The sequence below is a fragment of the Cervus canadensis genome, chromosome 1 (assembly GCF_019320065.1).
Source record: "Cervus canadensis isolate Bull #8, Minnesota chromosome 1, ASM1932006v1, whole genome shotgun sequence".
Lineage (NCBI taxonomy): Eukaryota > Metazoa > Chordata > Mammalia > Artiodactyla > Cervidae > Cervus > Cervus canadensis.
In genome coordinates this window covers 13,753,592-13,773,469 of record NC_057386.1, presented here as the reverse complement: position 1 = coordinate 13,773,469, position 19,878 = coordinate 13,753,592, and positions in this window count along the sequence as shown.

The window sequence follows — 19,878 nt, the reverse complement described above, 5'->3', positions numbered from 1 at the left end:
TGGGGAAAGGACTTTCTTTCTCAGGCTTCGGACCCCAGCAATCAGTACCATTCCTGACAGTATGTGGAGTAGGAAATGGCAACACACTCCAGTATTCTTGCCTGGAAAATTCTATGGACAGAGGAGCCTGGCAGGCTACAGTCCATGGGGGTCGTAAAGAGCTGGACATAATTGAGTGCATACGCACACATGGTGGGACAGAGGACAAACGACACTTCACTTTCCAGAATTACTGTTTGTCAGCTGTGTGACTCTACGAAGCTTCCTGAACCTTTCTGAGCTTCAGTTCCTTCCTCTGTAAAGGGGGAATCCTTGCCCCTGTGACCCACATGTTTGCGAGAATTGAGAGAAGCCTTGCCTGTCAGGGTATAGGTGCTATTTTCCCTCCCAGACGTCTGTTAAAGACTCAAAGAATAGCTGTTGAGCTGAAGAAATGCACATCAGGAGATCATCTCTTAAAACATCCAGTTTTGGCCCTTTCTCTGCCCAGCATTAGTTCTTTCCTCTTCAAAAATCGGCAGCTGCCAGATAGAGAGCTGATTCATTCTGAGGCCCACGTCCCGGCCAGTGCTCCGCGGAGGTCTCAGCTTCCGAGCCTGGTCGCGCCTCCCACGCTGCTGTCCCCAGACATATAGAAAGGACGTCACCTGTTTTCTGGATGCAACCAGCCTCTCTTCTCCGGGGCCCTCCTGGGTGTTCCCTGGGAGCCACTCAGCCTTGATGGGACCCTCATCCGTGGCTAAGAGCTCCGGCCAGGAGCCAGGTCTGCAGAGCAAAAGGGTTTGGGTTCTGGGACCCCACCTTCCTTGGCCCTTTGGAGAAGAAGGTGAAACCAGAGAAGCTGCTTACACCTTCGCAAACCATTTGTCCACCTTGTGCGTCAGTTCTCTTACTTGTTAAAATGGCTTATAGACACCCCCCACCTTACAGAGTGCGATGAGGCTCCCTGAGAGGTTCTAGCGTGTAAGGGGTGTACTTTGTATAGTATCTGGCCCATGGTTTAAGTGCTTACTCAGTGCTTTGATGAGGGTTAGCACTCATGGAAACCTCTCCAGCCCTAAATAATTCCTCCTGCAGCTCAGATATTGCCAGGGTTCAAGCTCAGCTCTGCTTTCCCAAGGAGACTGGTGGAGACAGGCAGTCTCTCACTTGGTTTCCCCTCTCCCTTTCACAGCTGAGGAATACAGGGAATTCCCTGGTGGTCCAGTGGTTAGGACTCTATGTTTCCACTGCAGGGGGCACAGGTTCAGTCCTTGGTTGGGGAACTAAGATCCCATATGCTTAGAGGCATGGCCAACCCCCCCCCAACCCCCACACACACACGCACACAAACAAACAAGTGAGGAATCTGACATTCCATCAACAACTAATCCACTCCTATATATAATCCACTCCAGCTGGACAATCTACAGATGAAACCATATTTCAATCAGGTGATTAAATCTAAAAATATACCCACTTAACCCCTCTCCTCCTTCAAAAATTGTACCAGTCTCTCAAACCATCACCCACTTAACTACCAGCCACGGTTTAATCACCCCCCTGAAACTTGGACCCAGCGCAGTGTCATTAGCGCACAAAACTGAAATCGTTTCCTTTAAGCACTTTCTTTGAAACCTTGAAACAAGAAAAAGAGCCGAAGAAAGCAGCCTTCCCCCTCTCTGTGAAAGCCTAAATTAAAAAAAAAAATTAAAAATAAAAACCAAAGATACATTTTACACATAATTTCTAAATATAATAATATACTCCATTCATAATACAATTGTTATACACTAAGAAAATAATTCTAGAATATATATCATTTCCTTGTGTGTGTGTATACACTCAACCAAAGGCTAAGAGAAAGCCTGTCACACTCAAAAGTGAAGTGGAACAAATTACACAGCCTTTGCATGACGAGAAAGAGCTAGAGGAATAGCACTGTGGAGGGCCAAGGTTTCTTTGAAGCGGCTGTTGAAATTTGCTTCATGATTAAAATCGGATGTGATTGTAGGTGAGGATTGGGACCAGGCCTTTGAGAAACTGTTCAGATGATTTGGGGGGGGGGGCCTTCCCTGGTGGCTCAGATGGTAAAGAATCCACCTGCAATGCAGGAGACCTGGGTTCAGTCCCTAGGTTGGGAAGATCCCCTGGAGAAGGGAATGGCTACCCACTCCAATATTCTTGCCTGGAGAAATCCATGGACAGAGGAGCCTGGTGGTCTACAGTCCATGGGGTCACAAAGAGTTGGACAGACTGAGCGACTAACACTTTCACTGTAGACCATTTTGCACAGCCTTAAATATACTGTGCTCTCAAAAAAAAGAAACTACCTATTCACTTATCTATTTGAAGCTTGCCCACCTCAACTCCTGTGTTTTTAAACACTAATCAAGAGCTTACTTGTTGAACTGTTTATCCATTCACTCTGAAAACATCCCGAGGAGTTTGTTACTAGTTTCATTCCCCATCTGGCTGAGTGGGACAGTGAGGCACAGAGCAGTTAAGTGACTTTATGGAGGTCACACAGCCATGAAGTGCCAGAGTCGGAATTCAAATCCCTTTCTGCCTGATTTCCAGAGCCCACTCTTAACCACTAGGCTCTACTGCCTCCCTGTGGTGGCTTCTCCCGTTGGGAGGAAACGACCAGCTTTCACAAATCCATCCCTTCCGATCGCACACAGAACTCAGTGTCCCCCGTGTTGCTTTTCATAACAAACTCCACACCTTACGTTTACATTTTCAGCATGCATAAAATATTAATCCACCAGGAGAAAAAAATACGTTGGTTTGAGGGATTTTTTTAACCAATAACTTCCACTTTCTCTGACTCTAGACCATCATAAGGAAAGCATTTTTTTCTCACCTTCCTATGTGAAACCCAAAGAATCTGTCAGCTCTAGATCTGGGGTAGGTTTCACCTCCAGAGTTTTAAGATGGTCTTCACATCGGTGATTCAGATACCTTCACATGGTGGGGAGGCAGGTTTATTTTCTTCCTGTTAAAACTTTTAAAATTTACAGTAAAAGTTGTCGGCCACAGAAGCTGGTTTCGTGCTGCTGTGGGTGAGGCATAGGGTGACTGAGGAGGGGGGTCCTGGTGGGTGGGGCAGTTTTGATGCATCTGGTGGGATTAGCAGCCCCTTTAATTAGAAGATTAGAACAGAGCTGATGGGGTCTGGGTGGGATGGATTGAATTAAAGCTTGACTAGGAACATTTGGTTTGTTGTTGTTGTTCAGTTGCCAAGTCGTGTCTGACTCTGCGACTCCACAGACCACAGCACACCAGGCCTCCCTGTCCCTCACCATCTCCCAGAGTTTGCCCAAGTTCGTGTCCACTGAATCGGCGATGCTGTTTGGTTCCTTACTATTTACCAAGTATGTGGAGGGTGACAAGAAAGCAACCCAAGGGCAAATATTAGCCCTGGCGGTCCAGCGGCTAAGACTGCCTGCTCCCAGTGCAGGGGGCTCAGATTCAGTCCCTAGTTGGGTAACTAGATCCCTTATTCCACAACTAAAAAATGATCCCGCTTGCCAAAACGGGGATCGAAGACCCTGCAGTGCCAGAACTAAGACCCAGCACAACCAAATAAGTCAATATTTTTTTTTTTTTAAGAATAGGGCCCAAAAAATGATCCACTATGGGAGAAATGATTCACTGGTGGTTTGACATGCTAGGTCAAGGGGAAGTGAACTTGCAAATAAGTGAAATAAAATATTTAAATGAATGGAGATACTGTGTTTCCTTTGTCTTTTCCAAACCTTCCTGCCTCAGCTAAAGCTCTCAGTGTGAAGTTGGCCGAGAACATGTGGCTGCCCTGGATGGCCAAGGCCACAGCCACTGGTGATCACGGCTGAGTCTACTGAGGTCTGAACAATGTTCTAATCATTTTACCTGCATTCAGCTATTTAACCCTCACAACAACCCCAAGAGGTGGGGACAATTTTCCACATTAATAGATAAGGAGGGTGAGTTACACAGAGGTTAAGTAATTTACTCTTGATCACAGTAAGGGACTTCCCTGGTGGTTCAGGGGCTAAGACTCTGTTCTCTCAATGCAGGGGGCCGGGGTTCCATCCCTGGTCAGGAAACTAGATCCCACATGCCGCTAAGAGTTCTCATGCCACAGTGAAGATACAAGATCCTGCATGCCACAACTAACCCAGCACAGACAAATAAGTAAAAATAAACATTAAAAAAAAAAAAAGTAAAAGGATAGTGATTCAGGAAATGGGTGATGTCAGGAAGGCTTTAGGAAGAGGTAACATCTGAGGCAAAACCTAAGGATGAGAAGGAATGAGTCATATGGATATATGTGGGGAGATTACTGCAGAAAGAGGGAACACCACAAGCAAAGGTCCTGTGGCAGCTACAGGGTTAGAGTTTGAGGACTAGAGGGAAGGCCAGTATAGCTGGCCCACAGTGAGCTCAGGAAAGCATAAGAGGTGGACGCCAGACGGGAGCCAGTTCACAGAAGGCCTTGCAGGCTACAGTGAGTATATTCTAAGCGTGATGTGAAGCCATTGGAAACCATGAAGCAGAGGAGTGATAGAATGTGATTTGTGTTTCTAAAAGACCCCTCTGTGGTTGAAGTCACACTAGTGGTTACCTCTGGCAGCTGGGGAGTGGGGATGGTGACTAAGGTTGTAGAGCAGGTGGTGGGGGGAGATTAGTAGGTGATTGACTAGAGAGGGACCTTAAGGAAACTTCTGGGGTCCTGGAAATGTCCCATACCTTGATCCAGATGCTGGTGACCTGGGTGTGTCCATAAGTAAAAATGCATTGAGAAATATGCTTAAGATTAGAACATTTTACACACATTACTGTGTGTATACTTACCTCAATAAAATCAAATTGGGACAAATGAAGCAACATAAATGTTCATCGACAGATGAATGGATGAAGAAGATATAGTTTTTATATATATATACATATACATACACACACACACACACACACAATGGAATACTACATGGCCATAAAAAAAACAAAACAATGCTATTTGCAGCAATATCAACCCTGAATATTCATTGAAAGGACTGATGAAACTGAAGCTTCAATACTTTGACCACATGATGCAAAGAGCCGACTCATTGGAAAAGATCCTGATGCTGGGAAAGATTGAAGGCAGGAAGAGAAGGGACGAGATGGTTGGATGGCATCACCGACTCGATGGACATGAGTTTGAGCAAGCTCCAGGAGATGGTGATGGACAGGGAAGCCTGGTGTGCTATAGTCCATGGGGTTGCAAAGAGTCGGACACGACTGAGTGACTGAATAACAGCAAGCAGCAACATGGATGAACCTAGAGATTATCGAACTAAGTGAACGAGGTCAGACAAAGACAAATATGATAGCACTTATGTGTGGAATGTGGAAAAATGATACAAGGACTTCCCTGGCAGTCCAATGGTTCAGATCCCACACTTCAACTGCAAAGGGCATAAATTTAATCTCTGGTCAGGGAGCTAAAATCCCACATGCCACATGTATAGTCAAAAAAAATCTTTTAAAATGATACAAATGAACTTATTTATAAAACAGAATCACAGACTCAAAAACAAACTTATAATTACCAAAGGGAAAAGTCAGTGAGGGGAGGGATAAATTACGATGTTGGGATTAATGTACACACTACTACATATAAAACAGATAATCAACAAGGACCTACTGTATAGCACAGGGAACTCTACTCAATATTCTATAATAACCTACATGAAAAAAGAATCTGAAAAAGAATAGATATATGTATAACTGAATCACTTTAATGTGCACCAGAAACTAATGTAACTTTGTAAATCAACTATACTCCAATATAAAATAAAAATCAAATTTAAAAAAGACAAATGAAAAGGAGCAATCTTGGGGAAACTGTTGTAAGAGTGAGCAAGGTTCACCAAAAAATAAATCCCTCTGGCTTCTGCATAGACTGGAGGGAGACTTGCTATCCTTGTTTTACTCTCTGTTAGGGGGACAGGGAGAAGAAAGGGAGGCATGTTCTTTTTATTGGCACTGGCTTGAGTTTTATCCTTTAAAGACAAATTGGTTTCATGTTTTTCTGCTTCCCAGATTCATCCTCTACTTTCTGCATCCTGGTCCATTGCCTCCCAGCACTGCCACCGCTGCCTCCATCTAGCAACACAATATCATCCATCTAAGAGGCCAGATTCAAATGTTTCCAATGGCCTCAATAATCCCTTTAATGTAAGTTTCCCCGGGTTATGGATCCAATCCCAGATGAGGGACAGCATTTAGTTCTGTTATGGGTTGACTTATTTCCATCCCCCCTTCCCCCCGCAAAAAAATGGTGTGTTGAAGATCTAACCCCCAGGACCTCAAAATGTTATTTTATTTGGAAATACGGTCTTTAAACATAACCCTTCATGGATCGTGGCTTTGTCATGGCAAAGGGGCTTACATAACTCAATGAAGCTATCAGCCAAGTCATGCAGGTCCACCCAAGATGGATGGGTCATAGTCAAGAGTTCTAACAAAACACTGGAGGAGGGAATGGCAAGCCACTCAAGTATTCTTGCCACAAGAACCACATGAACAGTATGAAAAGGCAAAAAGATATGACACCAGAAGAAAAGCCCCCCAGGACAGAAGGTGTCCAATATGCTCCTGGGAAGGAGTGGAGGGCAATTACCAAAAGCTCCAGAAAGAATGAAGATTCTGGGACATAGTGGAGATGATGTTCAGTTGTAAATGTGTCTGATGGTGAAAGCCCAATACTGTAAAGAACAATATTGCATAGAAGCCTGGAATGTTAGGTCCAAGAATCAGGGTAACTTGGACATGGTCAAACAGGAGATGGCAAGAGTAAACATCGACATCTTAGAATCAGTGAACTAAAGTGGGCAGGAATGGGTGAATTTAATTCAGATGACCATTATATCTACTACTGTGGTCAAGAATCCCCTAGAAAAAATGGAGTAGCCCTTTTAGTCAATAAAAGAATCCGAAATGCAGTACTTGGGTGCAATCTCAAACACAACAATGGTCTCAGTTCATTTCCAAGGCAAACCATCCAATATCACAGTAATCCAAGTCTATACCTCAACCACTGATGCTGAAAGAAGCTGAAGTTGACCAGTTTTATGAAGACCTACAAGATCTTCTAGAACAAACACCAAAAAAGGATATCCTTTTCATCATAGGGAATTGAAATGCAAAAGTAGGAAGTCAGGAGATACCTGGAGAGACAGGCAATTTTGGCCTTGGAGTATAAAATGAAGCAGGGCAAAGGCTAACAGAGTTTTGTCAAGAGAACACACTGGTCATAGCAAACACCCTCTTCCAACAACACAAGAGATGACTCTACACGTGAATATCAACAGATGGTCAATACACAAAATCAGATTGATTGTATTCTTTGCAGTCAAAGATGAAGAAACACAATACAGTCAGCAAAAACAAGACCTGGAGCTGACTGTGGCTCAGATTATGAGCTCCTTATTGCAAAATTCAGGCTTAAATTAAAGAAAACAGAAAAACTATGAGGCCATTCAGGTATAACCTAAATCAAATCCTTTATACTTATACTGTAGAGATGATGAATAGATTCAAGAGATTAGGTATGGTAGACAGGATGCCTGAAGAACTACGGATGGAAGTTCACAGCATTATACAGGAGGCAGTTACCAAAATCATCCTAAACAAAAAGAAGTGGAAGAAGGCCAAGTGGTTGTCTGAGGAGGCTTTACAAATAGCTGAGAAAAGAAGAGAAGCAAAAGGCAAGGTAGAAATGGAAAGATATACCAACTGACTGCAAAGTTCCAGAGGGTAGCAAGGAGAGATAAGAAAACCTTCTTAAGTGAACAGTGCAGAAACAGAAATAGAGGAAAGCAATAGAACGGGAAAGATTAGAAATCTCTTCAAGAAAATTGGAGATATCAAGGGAATATTTCATGCAAGGATGGGCACGATAAAGGACAGAAATGGCCAGAGACCTAACAGAAGCAGAAGAGATTAAAAAGAATACACAGAAAAACTATACAAGAAAGGTCTTAATGACCTGGATAACCACAATAGTGTGGTCACTCACCTGGAGCCAGACATCCTGGAGGGTGAAGTCAAGTAGGCCTTAGGAAGCATTACTACAAACAAAGCTAGAGGTGATGATGGAATTCCAGCTGAACTATCTCAAATCCCAAAAGATGATGTTGTGAAAGTGCTGCACTCAATACACCAGCAAATTTGGAAAACTCAGCAGTGGCCACAGGGCTGGAAAAGGTGTTTTCATTCCAATCCCAAAGATGGGCAATGCCAAAGAATGTTCAAACTACCACACAGTTGCACTCAATTCACATGCTAGCGAGTTTATACTCAAAATCTTTCAAGCTAGGCTTCAGCAGTAGGTGAACTGAGAACTTCCAGATGTACAAGCTGGATTTAGAAAAGGCAGAGGAACCAAAGACTAAATTTTCAACATTCACTGGATCATAGAGAAAGCAAAGGAATTCCAGCGAAGCATCTACTTCTGCTTCATTGACTATGTTAATGCCTTTGACTGTGTGGATAACAATAAACTGAAAAATTCTTAAAGAGATGGGAGTACTAGAGCATCTTATCTGTCTCCTGAGAAACCTGTATGTAAGTCAAGAAGTAAAAATTAGAACCAGACATGGAACAATGAACTGGTTCAAAATTGGGAAAGGAGTATGACAAGGCTGTATACTGTCACCCTGCTTATTTAACTTATATGCAAAGTACATCAAGAGAAATGTTGGGCTGGATAAATCACAAGCTGGAATGAAGATTGCCGGGAGAAATATCAACAACCTCAGATATGCAGATGATATGATCTGCTCTAATGGATGATTGTGAAGAGGAAAGAAAGAGCCTCTTGATGAGGGTGAAAGAGGAGAGTGAAAAAAGGTGACTTAAAACTCAACATTCAAAAAACTAAGATCATGGCATCTGGTCCCATCACTTCATGGCGAATCGAAGGGGAAAAAGTGGAAACAGTGACAGATTTTATTTCCTTGGGCTCCAAAATCACTGTGGATGGTGACTGCAGCCATGAAATTATAAGACACATACCCCTTGGAAGGAAAGCTGTGATAAAACTAGACAGCATATTAAAAAGCTGAGATATCACTTTGCCAAGCAATGTCTGTACGTGCTGTATGCTAAGTCGCCTCAGTCGTGTCCGACTCCTGTGACCCTGTGGACTGTAGCCCTCAAGGCTCCTCTGTCCATTGGATTCTCCAGGCAAGAATACTGGAGGAGTTGCCAGGACCTCCTCTAGGTGATCTTCCCAACCCAGGGATTGAACCCATGTCTTATTTTGTCTCCTGCATTGGCAGGTAGGTTCTTTACCACTAGTGCCACCTGGGAAGCCTGATGATTTTTCCAGTAGTCACGTACGGATATGAGAGTTGGACCATAAAGAAGGCTGAGCACCAAAAACTGATGCTTTTGAATCGTGCTGGAGAAGACTCTTGAGAGTTCCTTGGACTGCAGGGAGATCAAACCAGTCAGTCCGAAAGGAAATCTACCTTAAATATTCATTGGAAGAACTGATGCTGAAACTGAAGCTCCAATACTTTGACCACCTGATGCAAAGAGCCTACTCATTGGAAAAGACCCTGATACTGGGAAAGACTGAAGGCAAAAGGAGGAAAGGGCGGCAGAGGATGAGATGGTTGGATGGCATCACGACTCAATGGACATGAATCTGAGCAAACTCTGGGAGATGGTGAAGGACAGGGAAGCCTGGCATTCTGCAGTCCATGGGGTCTCAAAGATTCAGACACGACTTAGTGACTGAACAACAACAATGGTCTTTACAGAGATAATCAGGTTAAACTGAGGTCATTAAAGTGGGCACTCATCCAGTATGAATGGAGTCCTTTTATTTGTTTTTATTGTTCTTGTTTATTTATTTTGACCACACCACACAGCTTATGGACTCTTAGTTCCCTAGCAAGGAATTGAACCCAGACCCTTGGCAGTGAAAGCAGAGAAACCTAACCACAGGTCTACTGGGGGATTCCTGAATGGAGTCCTTTAAAATGGGAAAGTTTGGACCTAGAGACAGACATGCATGGAGGGATGATGACGTGAAGTGATGCAGGCAGAAGATGACCATCCATCTACACTCGAAGGACAGAGGTTTGGTACAGATCCTTCCCTCACCGTCCTCAGAAGTAACCAACCCACTGACACCTTAACCTCAGACTTGTGGCCACCAGAACTTAAGACAATAAATCTCTGTTCTTTAAGTCCCCCAGTTTGTGGTATTTCGTAACCACAGCCCTAGGAAATGATGACAGTTATCAAGTCAGTTCAGTCAGTCAGTTCAGTCGCTCAGTTGTGTCTGACTCTTTGAGACCCCATGGACTGCAGCACACCAGGCCTCCCTGTCCATCACCAACTCCTGGAGCTTACTCAAACTCATGTCCATTGAGTCAGTGATGTCATCCAAACATCTCATCCTCTGTCATCCCCTTCTCTTCCCACCTTCAATCTTTCCCAGCATCAGGGTTTTTCCAATGAGTCAGTTCTTCACATCAGGTGGTCAAAGTATTGGAGTTTCAGCTTCAGCATCAGTCCTTCCAATGAACACCCAGGACTGATCTCCTTTAGGATGGACTGATTGGATCTCCTTGCAGTCCAAGGGACTCTCAAGAGTCTTCTCCAACACCACAGTTCAAAACCATCAATTCTTCAGTGTTCAGCTTTCTTTATAGTCCAACTCTCACATCCATATATGACTACTGGAAAAGTCATAGCTTTGACTAGATGGACCTTTGTCGGCAAATAATGTCTCTGCTTTTTAATATGTTGTCTAGGTTGGTCATAACTTTTCTTCCAAGGAGCAAGCATCTTTTAATTTCATGGCTGCAGTCACCATCTGCAGTGATTTTGGAGCCCAAAAAAATAAAGTCTGTCACTGTTTCAATTGTTTCCCCATCTATTTTCCATGAAGTGAATGGCAATGGGTGAATTTAACTCAGATGACCATTATATCTACTACTGTGGGCAAGAATTCCTTAGAAGAAATGGAGTAGCCATCATAGTCATCGAAAGAGTCCAAAATGCAGTACTTGGATGCAACCTCAAAAATGACAGAATGACCTCTGTGTTTCCAAGGCAAACCATTCAATATCACAGAAATCCAAGTCTATGCCCTGACCAGTAATGCTGAAGAAACTGAAGTTGAATGGTTCTATGAAGACCCACAAGACCTCCTAGGATTAACACCCAAAAAAAGATGTCCTTTTCATTATAGGGGACTGGAAGGCAAAAGTAGGAAGTAAAGAAATACTGGAATAACAGGAAAATTTGGCCTTGGAGTATAGAATGAAGCAGGGCAAAGGCTAATAGAGTTTTGCCAAAAGAATGCACTGGTCATAGCAAACACTCTCTTCCAACAACACAAGAGAAGACTCTACACATGGATATCACCAGATGGTCAATATCGAAATCAGATTGATTATATCCTTTGCAGACAAAGATGGAGAAGCTGTATACAGTCAGCAAAAACAAGACCGGAAGCTGACTGTGACTCAGATCATGAACTCCTTATTGCCAAATTCAGACTTCAATTGAAGAAAGTAGGGAAAGCCACTAGACCATTCAGGTTATCAGGTCAGGTCACTTTTAAAAGCCCTTCTGACCCAACTGACAAAGAGCAGGGCTCACCATGGGCCCTGAAGCCATAGGCTGCCTGGTTTTAGGAGCAAGTGTTTGAACATCCATAGCACATGATGCTGGAAAAGATCAAAGGCAGGAGGAGAAGGGGGCGACAGAGGATGAGAAGGCTGGATGGCATCACCCACTCAATGGATGTGAGTTTGGACAAACTCTGGGAGACAGTGGAGGACAGGGAAGCCTGGTGTGCTGCAATCCATGGGGTCGAAAAGATTTGGACATGACTTAGCCACTGAACGACAACAACATAGCACCTATTGTGAGATCTGGCTGAACCTTTAAAGGTCTACCTGGGGCTTGGGTCAGCCAGTGTCCAGGACTGGGCCCTGGGGGAACCCAAGGGGCACCAAGACTTGGACTCTGCCCTCAGGCTGCCCATGGTAGCAGGATGGAGGGACACCTATCCCCCAAGGAATGAGGGAGACACAACTTGGTGAGGGTGTCATCAGGAGGAGGCCAAACGGGGTGGGAGAGAGGAGGAAGGGACCCCGTGGGGTTGTCCAGGGGGTTCCCTGGGTGAGAGGAACATTTCCCAAGTTTTCCCCATGAAGGACAGTTTTTAAGTTCTTATTGTTGTTTTTTAGTTCCCAGACCAGGAATGGAACCCACGCCCTCAGCAGTGAAAATGCAGAGTCCTTACTACTGGATTGCCAGGGAATTCTGTTTTCAAGTTTGCAAAAAGAAAGATTGAAGTAAAATTCCCCTTGTCTCTGGCTATTGGCTGAACTTCCCTGTGGCTGTCTCCTGCTGACGGCCGGACAAACAGCGACAGCCTGGGGGCTGCTGGGCCTTGAGGAAGGAGAAAAGAAATAGCTGCTTGCTGAATAGGCCCTGTCGGAGAAACAGAATGGCTTATTCACTGCAAGAAAAACAGGACCTCGAAGCCCTGGGGCCCAATCAGAAGTGCAAAAAAAAAAAAAGGGGTCCCTTTTCCGCAAGGATCGCTTACAAGATTCACAAGGCACCTGATTTCCAGGGTGTGTCTTCAACACCCCATGTTTGGGAGATTGTCATCACCTGCAGGACCAGCCCAGGAATCCAGGATGCTCCCAGAAGCTTAGATCCTAGATCTGAATGGGCTGAAAGGTCCCCACCGTTAAGATGTGGCACTTAACAGAGAGATCACAAGCCAACACTGAGTCACTTTGAACCTTTAGACCAGGCTTTTAAAACCTCAGCACTACTGACATTTGGGGCAAGATCATTCTTTATTGTGGGGGGTCTATTCTGTGATTTACATACAGTTATGTTCAGTCAGATCCTAGACCTCTACCTACTTAGCTGTCAATAGCATCCCTCTCCCCAAGAAGTGACACCCCAAATGTTCCCTTGGGGGTTGCAAAATCACCTTCGATCCAGCACCATTGCTTTAGATAAAAATTCACCTGGTTAAATTCTTTTTTTTTTTTTTTGCAGTTACCTGAAATCACATTCAAAAGTCTAAATGACACAATTTCAACACCAGTACCTGAACCCCACTGAATGCAGCAGAAAGCCAATCAAAGAGGCAATTCATTCTGTGCTGCCTATCTCGCTGCTTCCTTGCAGTTTCAGTTGCGTTAGGCGGTTGGCGTCCCTCCCTCTCCACTGTTTGAATTGTTGCTGTGCAAGGCAAACACAGCGGCGGCTCCACCTCAGACGGAGCTGGCCGCGTTTCAACAACGGCTGGGAGGACTCTCGTGGGGGCTTTCCAAGCTTAATTAGTTCATATTTGTCAAGTTCCTTAGGAAGCACAGGCCAGGATGCTATGGGAAGTCCAAGTTACTAGGATTCTCGCCACACTCTTTTAAAAAAGAACATTCCCGCATAAAAAGACCAGGGAAGCCAGAAAAGAGCTCCTAGGAGCATGTTGTGTGTGAATAGCGAAGGAGTCCCTGGGAAGTGCCTTTGTGACCGTAAAGAAAGAGAGTAATACTTTCCAACTTTCTGGCTCTCCTCCTAGTCTCTAGAGCAGGAAATTATTTAAAGTATTTCCTGAACAGCTGAAGTATGTTAGAAACCTGCTAGCATTCTCTGCATTATCTCCAGGAAATAGACGCCGAAGAATTTTTCTTCACAACCAGAAACTATTTGGGCTCTGTTGCTCATTTCCACCTGAATGGGATGAATACTCTCATTCTGGGAATTGGAGATGACAATCTTGTTAGATCATTTTGATGTCATACGCGGTGTCCGAAAGAACATGCCCTCGAAGAGAACTCTCTTAACATGTGTGTGTGTGTCTGTGTGTGTGTGTGTGTGTGTGTGTGGAGAGAGAGAGAGACAGAAAGAGAAACTTTCTTTGCCAGGTAATTTAGCATTGTCAGTAATAACTTGCTAGTTATCTAGTTATCTCCACTTAATCTCCGGGTGGGGTAAGAATGAGGTCAGCCTCTTCTGTGTTGGGCAGAATTCTAGAACGCGCAACAAAAGGAAACTGAGCAGCCCCAGCCCACCTCTAGAGATTTGCTCCCTCCAAGGCCTGAGCCCATAAATCTCTCAGGGTGGGGGTCCGCAGGCGTCCTGCCCCGTTAGCCGAGTTTAAGCCTCCTGAGCAAATCGATGTTGGGATGTTGGTGGGGTCATGGGGCGGAGAACCATCTGGGAGCCAGCTGTCTGACTTTGGCTAGCAACTTCCCCCAGCCTCCTAGGAGAAGGGCAGGCATGATGACCACAGCAGAAATACCAGGGGGAAATGGCCGTTGTTAGCTCCAAAGCAAAGCACGAGGCCTAGAAACAAAGCCAATTTCTGAAGCGAGTGACAGCTCTGATGAAGCTGGTGAAGGCCAGGCAAGTTCCCTGCTTCCTTGAGAACAGTTAGGAGCCATCCCTGGAGGTCGAGCCCGGGGATCCAACACTGGGAAGTGTCTGATTTGCCTCTCGGAGACCTGGCTGTCAGCAAGAGGATGGGGAGCCAAACAGTACTTTGTTACCACCCACCCTCTGGGGCCTGCAGAGAAGCCGAACTTGAGGCCAAAGAGAGCAATGCAAAAACCCCTGCCATCTTCTCTTTCAGGGGACAAAGGCACCGCATTCTTCGTGAGCTTCATCGCGCTTTTGGAATGAACGTCCACCAAATGCCATCTTTCAGGGACAGCAGTTAAAACTCTCATTCGACTTGAGTTCTTTAGTCAAATTACAGCTGAATTCTTGGCCTGAGGTCTTAAACAACTGCGTGAAGCTGGCTCCGACGACGTTAAAAAAATAAAGTGCACCTCAGCTGTGTAGAAAATAAATTGGAGAGATCCACACCTGAAGTGTGTAATGTTTTGAGGATGGCTACACCTTTAAGAACCCAGTTTTCATCAACGTGTAACCCCCTTTCTCAGAAAAGCTTACATTCATGTATTTAACAGTAAACTTTGCATACAATTTCAGGGGTTCATGGGCCCCTAAAGGCCTGTCCTGGATCTCAGGTTATTCAGATTAAAACTTTCTATCTCTACAAAGTACTAATACTATGTATAAAATAAAGAAGTAACAAGATTATGTTGTATAGCACAGGCAATATAGCCAATATTTTATAATAACTATAAATGGAGTATAATCTATAAAAATCTTCAATCACTATTGTACTATTAATTGTACAGCTGAAACTAATATTGTAAATCAATAAAAAAAAAAATCCAAAACTGTTCATGTGTTTAATTATGCATGTGTTACTACTAAGTAAACATCTTGTGGTCATATTTTTCCTTGTATTCTTTTAAAATAACTTGAAAAAGAATTCCTATCTATGAAAAAATATACAATCTAATGGTAAGATTTTAGGCTATTTTAATCTTTGTGGTGGTGGGTTTTTAAAATTTTCCAAAATTAGGATTACCTCTGTAACAAGAAAAGGTTATTTTACAAAGTAACCAAGTTTCACATTCACTAAGTTAATGTTTCCTCGGAGTGACAGAGAAATTGATTGAAAAGATGGACAAAAATTGAGAGTGGGAATAGTCACTGGTCATCTAAAAATTTGGTTTAAGCCAGTTTTTAAAGGTCTTCTCATTTCTATTTATTTTTCCACAATTCTTCTGTAATCCAACAGTTTTGCTAAAAAGTCATATGTCTTTCATAACTACAATTGGAACAGCCTACTAATACTTATGTATTTATATTATCCTTTTTCATTCATTTTGAATGAATTCAAAGTTTTCTGAGTCATCCAATTCTTTCTCAAATTCCTTTGTTTTTATGACTAAGCTTCCAATATCTCTCCCTGAAGGCTCCCTGGTGACTCAGATGGTAAAGAATCTGCCTGCGATGCAGGAGACCTGGGTTCAATCCCTGGGTCAGGAAGATCCCCTGCAGAAGTTTGAATGGCAACCTACTCCAGTACTCTTGCCTGGAGAATTCTGTGGACAGAGGAGCCTGATGGGCTACAGTCCACAGGGTTGCAAGAGTCGGACATGACTGGGCAACTAACACACACACACACACAGCTGAATCTGTTCAAGTTCTAAACATTCAACCTCATTCAGAGTAGAAAACACAGCTTTGGTTGGTTGTTTCTTGGTAAAATGTTTGCTCACTTAAGCAGCTTCATATCACAAGTAAAGACCTATATGTTGTCAGATTTTATTTTCTTGGGCTCCAAAATCACTGCAGATGGTGACTGAAGCCATGAGATTAAAAGACACTTGCTCCTTGAAAGAAAAGCTATGACAAACCTGCACAGCATATTAAAAAGCTGAGACATCATTTTGCCAGCAAAGGTCCGTATAGTCAAAGCCATGGATTTTCCAGTAGTCACGTACAGATGTGAGAGTTGGACCATAAAGAACGCTGAGCACCGAAGAATTGATGCTTTCCAACTGTGGTGCTGGAGAAGACTCTTGAGAGTCCCTGGATGGCAAGGAGATCAAACCAGTAAATCCTAAAAGAAATCAACCCTGAATATTCATTAGAAGGACTCCACTAGTTGGCCACTTGATGCAAAGAGCCAACTCACTAGCAAAGACCCTTGATGCTTGGAAAGACTGAAGACAGAAGGGGGTGACAGAGGATGAGATGGTAGGATGACATCACCGACTCAATGGACATGAGTTTGAGTGAACTCTGGGTGATAGTGAAGCCTGGCGTGCTGCTGTCCACGGGGTCACAGTCAGACATGACTTAGCAACTGAACAACAATGGGTTGGCTATACTGACAAGCTTCCCAGCAAACCATCACCAGGTTGGCTTGGGTGGGGCTGTTCTCAGGGCCAGTGAGACATTAGATGAGAGAGGTAGCCTAAATAAACTTTCCAATAGAATGAAGAGAAAGGGGAATAAGGGCAGGGTACAGGAACTCGAAGCCCTCACAGGTTTAGCTCCAAAGGCCATCCCTGGAAAAACTGGTGGTCCTTGGGCCAGTTTCACTCTTTGGAAAGCTCTGATAAGCCTGTAACAGGCCTGAAGACCAACAGAACATCCAACTTTGGAATAGAATCCTACCACTGAGTACAGAAACAAGCCATGTGATGTCTCATGATGATGTATAACGGAGACTGATAAGAAAAAAAAAAGTGAGACTAATAATAAACTTAACTAGGAGGTAAATATATATCAAAATAGAGGTTTGTGGAAGAACAGCAAAGAAACCTTTGTTGTTAAAGGTTGGGAATGGGGACTTCACGGGTGATCCAGTGGTTAAGACTCCATGCTTCTAATGCAGGGGGGTGGGTTCCACCCCTGGTGGAGGAACCAAGATCCCACATGCTGTGTGGTGCAGCCAAAACAGAAAAAAACTACATAAAAAAAAAAAAAAAAAGGTGGGGAATAGCTGTTCTATGACTACAATATTTACCTAGCATACTGATATTACATGGTAATCAGAATCTGTACCTATTTCAGAGTACAGCCCACCAGGGATTGTGGGCTACATAGATAACCCAAAGGATACTCACTGAAATAACAGTAGAGACAGATTTTAACTTAGGCTGATCTGGCTCCTAATTAGTAGTCCATTCCATTGCACCAGTCTAGGAACTAGGATAGGGAAAGACATTTTTTATTGTGAAAAGCCTGAGAGGAATGCACAAACTGATCAATTTAAGAGGGTTTTCTGTGTACAACTCCTACACAGTGTTATGAAACTGTCCCAAATATTTAGGAGGAACTGGGCGTTTATAGACACCAGAATTCTGCTTTCAAACTATGCCAACAACATGCCATTTAACATACAAATGCTCAAAATTAAATTGCTCTTCTGTCCTCAAAAAATCCTACTTGATAGCTTGAGTGTTTTCTATCATCTTTATTAGCTGAGGTTATTAAAATCGGTGATGTTGCTAAAACACTTTTCACGAACACTTTCCCTGGGGGGGAGGGGAGCGCAGTGTGATTTGGCCAGGTTTTGTTCATCACAAATTAGGTCAACAGCCCAATTTCAAAAGCAAGCACCATTAATGACATATTTCAAGGGCTTTGCAAAATCAGCCAGCTGGGTCTTGGCAAGCTTCAGCAAGGGTGGAGGGAGGGAAGGAGCAGCCAGCTACACTTCCCTTAATGGCCTCCTGAACTTGGGGTCCTCTGGCTCACATGGTTTCCAACTGCCCATACAAACAAAACTGCTATTTAGAATGGAAAGGAACATGCCACTTTGATGAGCACAATTTTGGTTTTAATTGACTTGGTTCTGGAAAGTGCAAAATGATTAAGAGCAATTTAAGACACCTAATGCAGAAGCAAAAATCCTACTTAACAAGGATGTACTGTAACAAGAAATTATCCAGAATTTCTTTTCAGGGATGAGGCAGTCACAGAAAGGTTGAGGATGAGGACAAGGAAGAAAAAAAAAAAAAACCCAGCCTTGAGAAAACAAATGTTTATTTCCTCAGTTCAGTTGCTCAGTCATGTCTGACTCTTTGCGACCCCATGGACTGCGGCATGCCAGGCCTCCTTGTCAATCACCAACCCCCAGAGTTTACTCAAACTCATGTCCGAGTTGGTGATGCCATCCAACCATCTCATCCTCTGTCATCCTCTTCTCCTCCTGCCTTCAATCTTTCCCAGCATCAGGGTTTTTATAAATGAGTCAGCTCTTCACATCAGGTGGCCAAACTATTGGAGTTTCAGCTTCAACGTCAGTCCTTCCAATGAATATTCAGGACTGATTTCCTTTAGGATGGACTGGTTGGATCTCCTTGCAGTCCAAGGAACTCTCAAGAGTCTTCTCCAACACCACAGTTCAAAAACATCAATTCTTCGGTGCTCAGCTTTCTTTGTAGTCCACCCCTCACACCCATACGTGACTACTGGAAAAACCATAGCTTTGACTAGATGGACCTTTGTCGGCAAAGTAATGTCTCTGCTTTTTAATATGCTGTCTAGGTTGGTCATAGCTTTTCTTCCAAGGAGCAAGCGTCTTTTAATTTCATGGCTGCAGTCACCATCTGCAGTGATTCTGGAGCCTAAGAAAATAAAGTCTGTCACTGTTCCAATTGTTTCCCCATCTATTTGCCATGAAGTGATGGGACCAGATGCCATGATCTTAGTTTTCTGAATGTTGAGTTTTAAGCCAATTTTTTCACTCTTCTCTTTCACTTTCATCAAGAGGCTCTTTAGTTCTTCTTCGCTTTCTGCCATAAGGATGGTATCATCTGCACATCTGAGGTTATTTACGTTTCTCCCTGCAGTCTTGATTCCAGCTTGTGCTTCATCCAGCCCAGTGTTTCTCATGATGTACTCTGCATGTAAGATAAATAAGCAGGGTGACAATATACAGCCTTGATGTACTCCTTTCCCTATTTTGTACCAGTCTGTTGTTCCATGTCCAGTTCTAACTGTTGCTTCCTGACCTGCATAGATTTCTCAAGAGGCAGGTCAGGTGGTCTGGTATTCCCATCTCTTGAAGAATTTTCCACAGTTTGTGGTGATCCACACAGTCAAAGGTTTTGGCATAGTCAATAAAGCAGAAATCAGATGTTTTTCTGGAACTCTTGCTTTTTCAATGATTCAGTAATGTTGGCAATTTGATCTCTGGTTCCTCTGCCTTTTCTAAATGCTGCTTGAACATCTGCGAGTTCAAGGTTCAAGAACTGCTGAAGCCTGGCTTGGAGAATTTTGAGCATTACTTTACTAGCGTGTGAGATGAGTGTAATTGTGCGGTAGCTTGAGCATTCTTTGGCATTGCCCTTCTTGGAATTGGAATGAAAACTGACCTTTTCCAGTCCTGTGGCCACTGCTGAGTTTTCCAAATTTGCTGGCATATTGAGTGCAGCACTTTCACAGCATCATCTTTTAGGATTTGAAATAGCTCAACTGTAATTCCACCACCTCCACTAG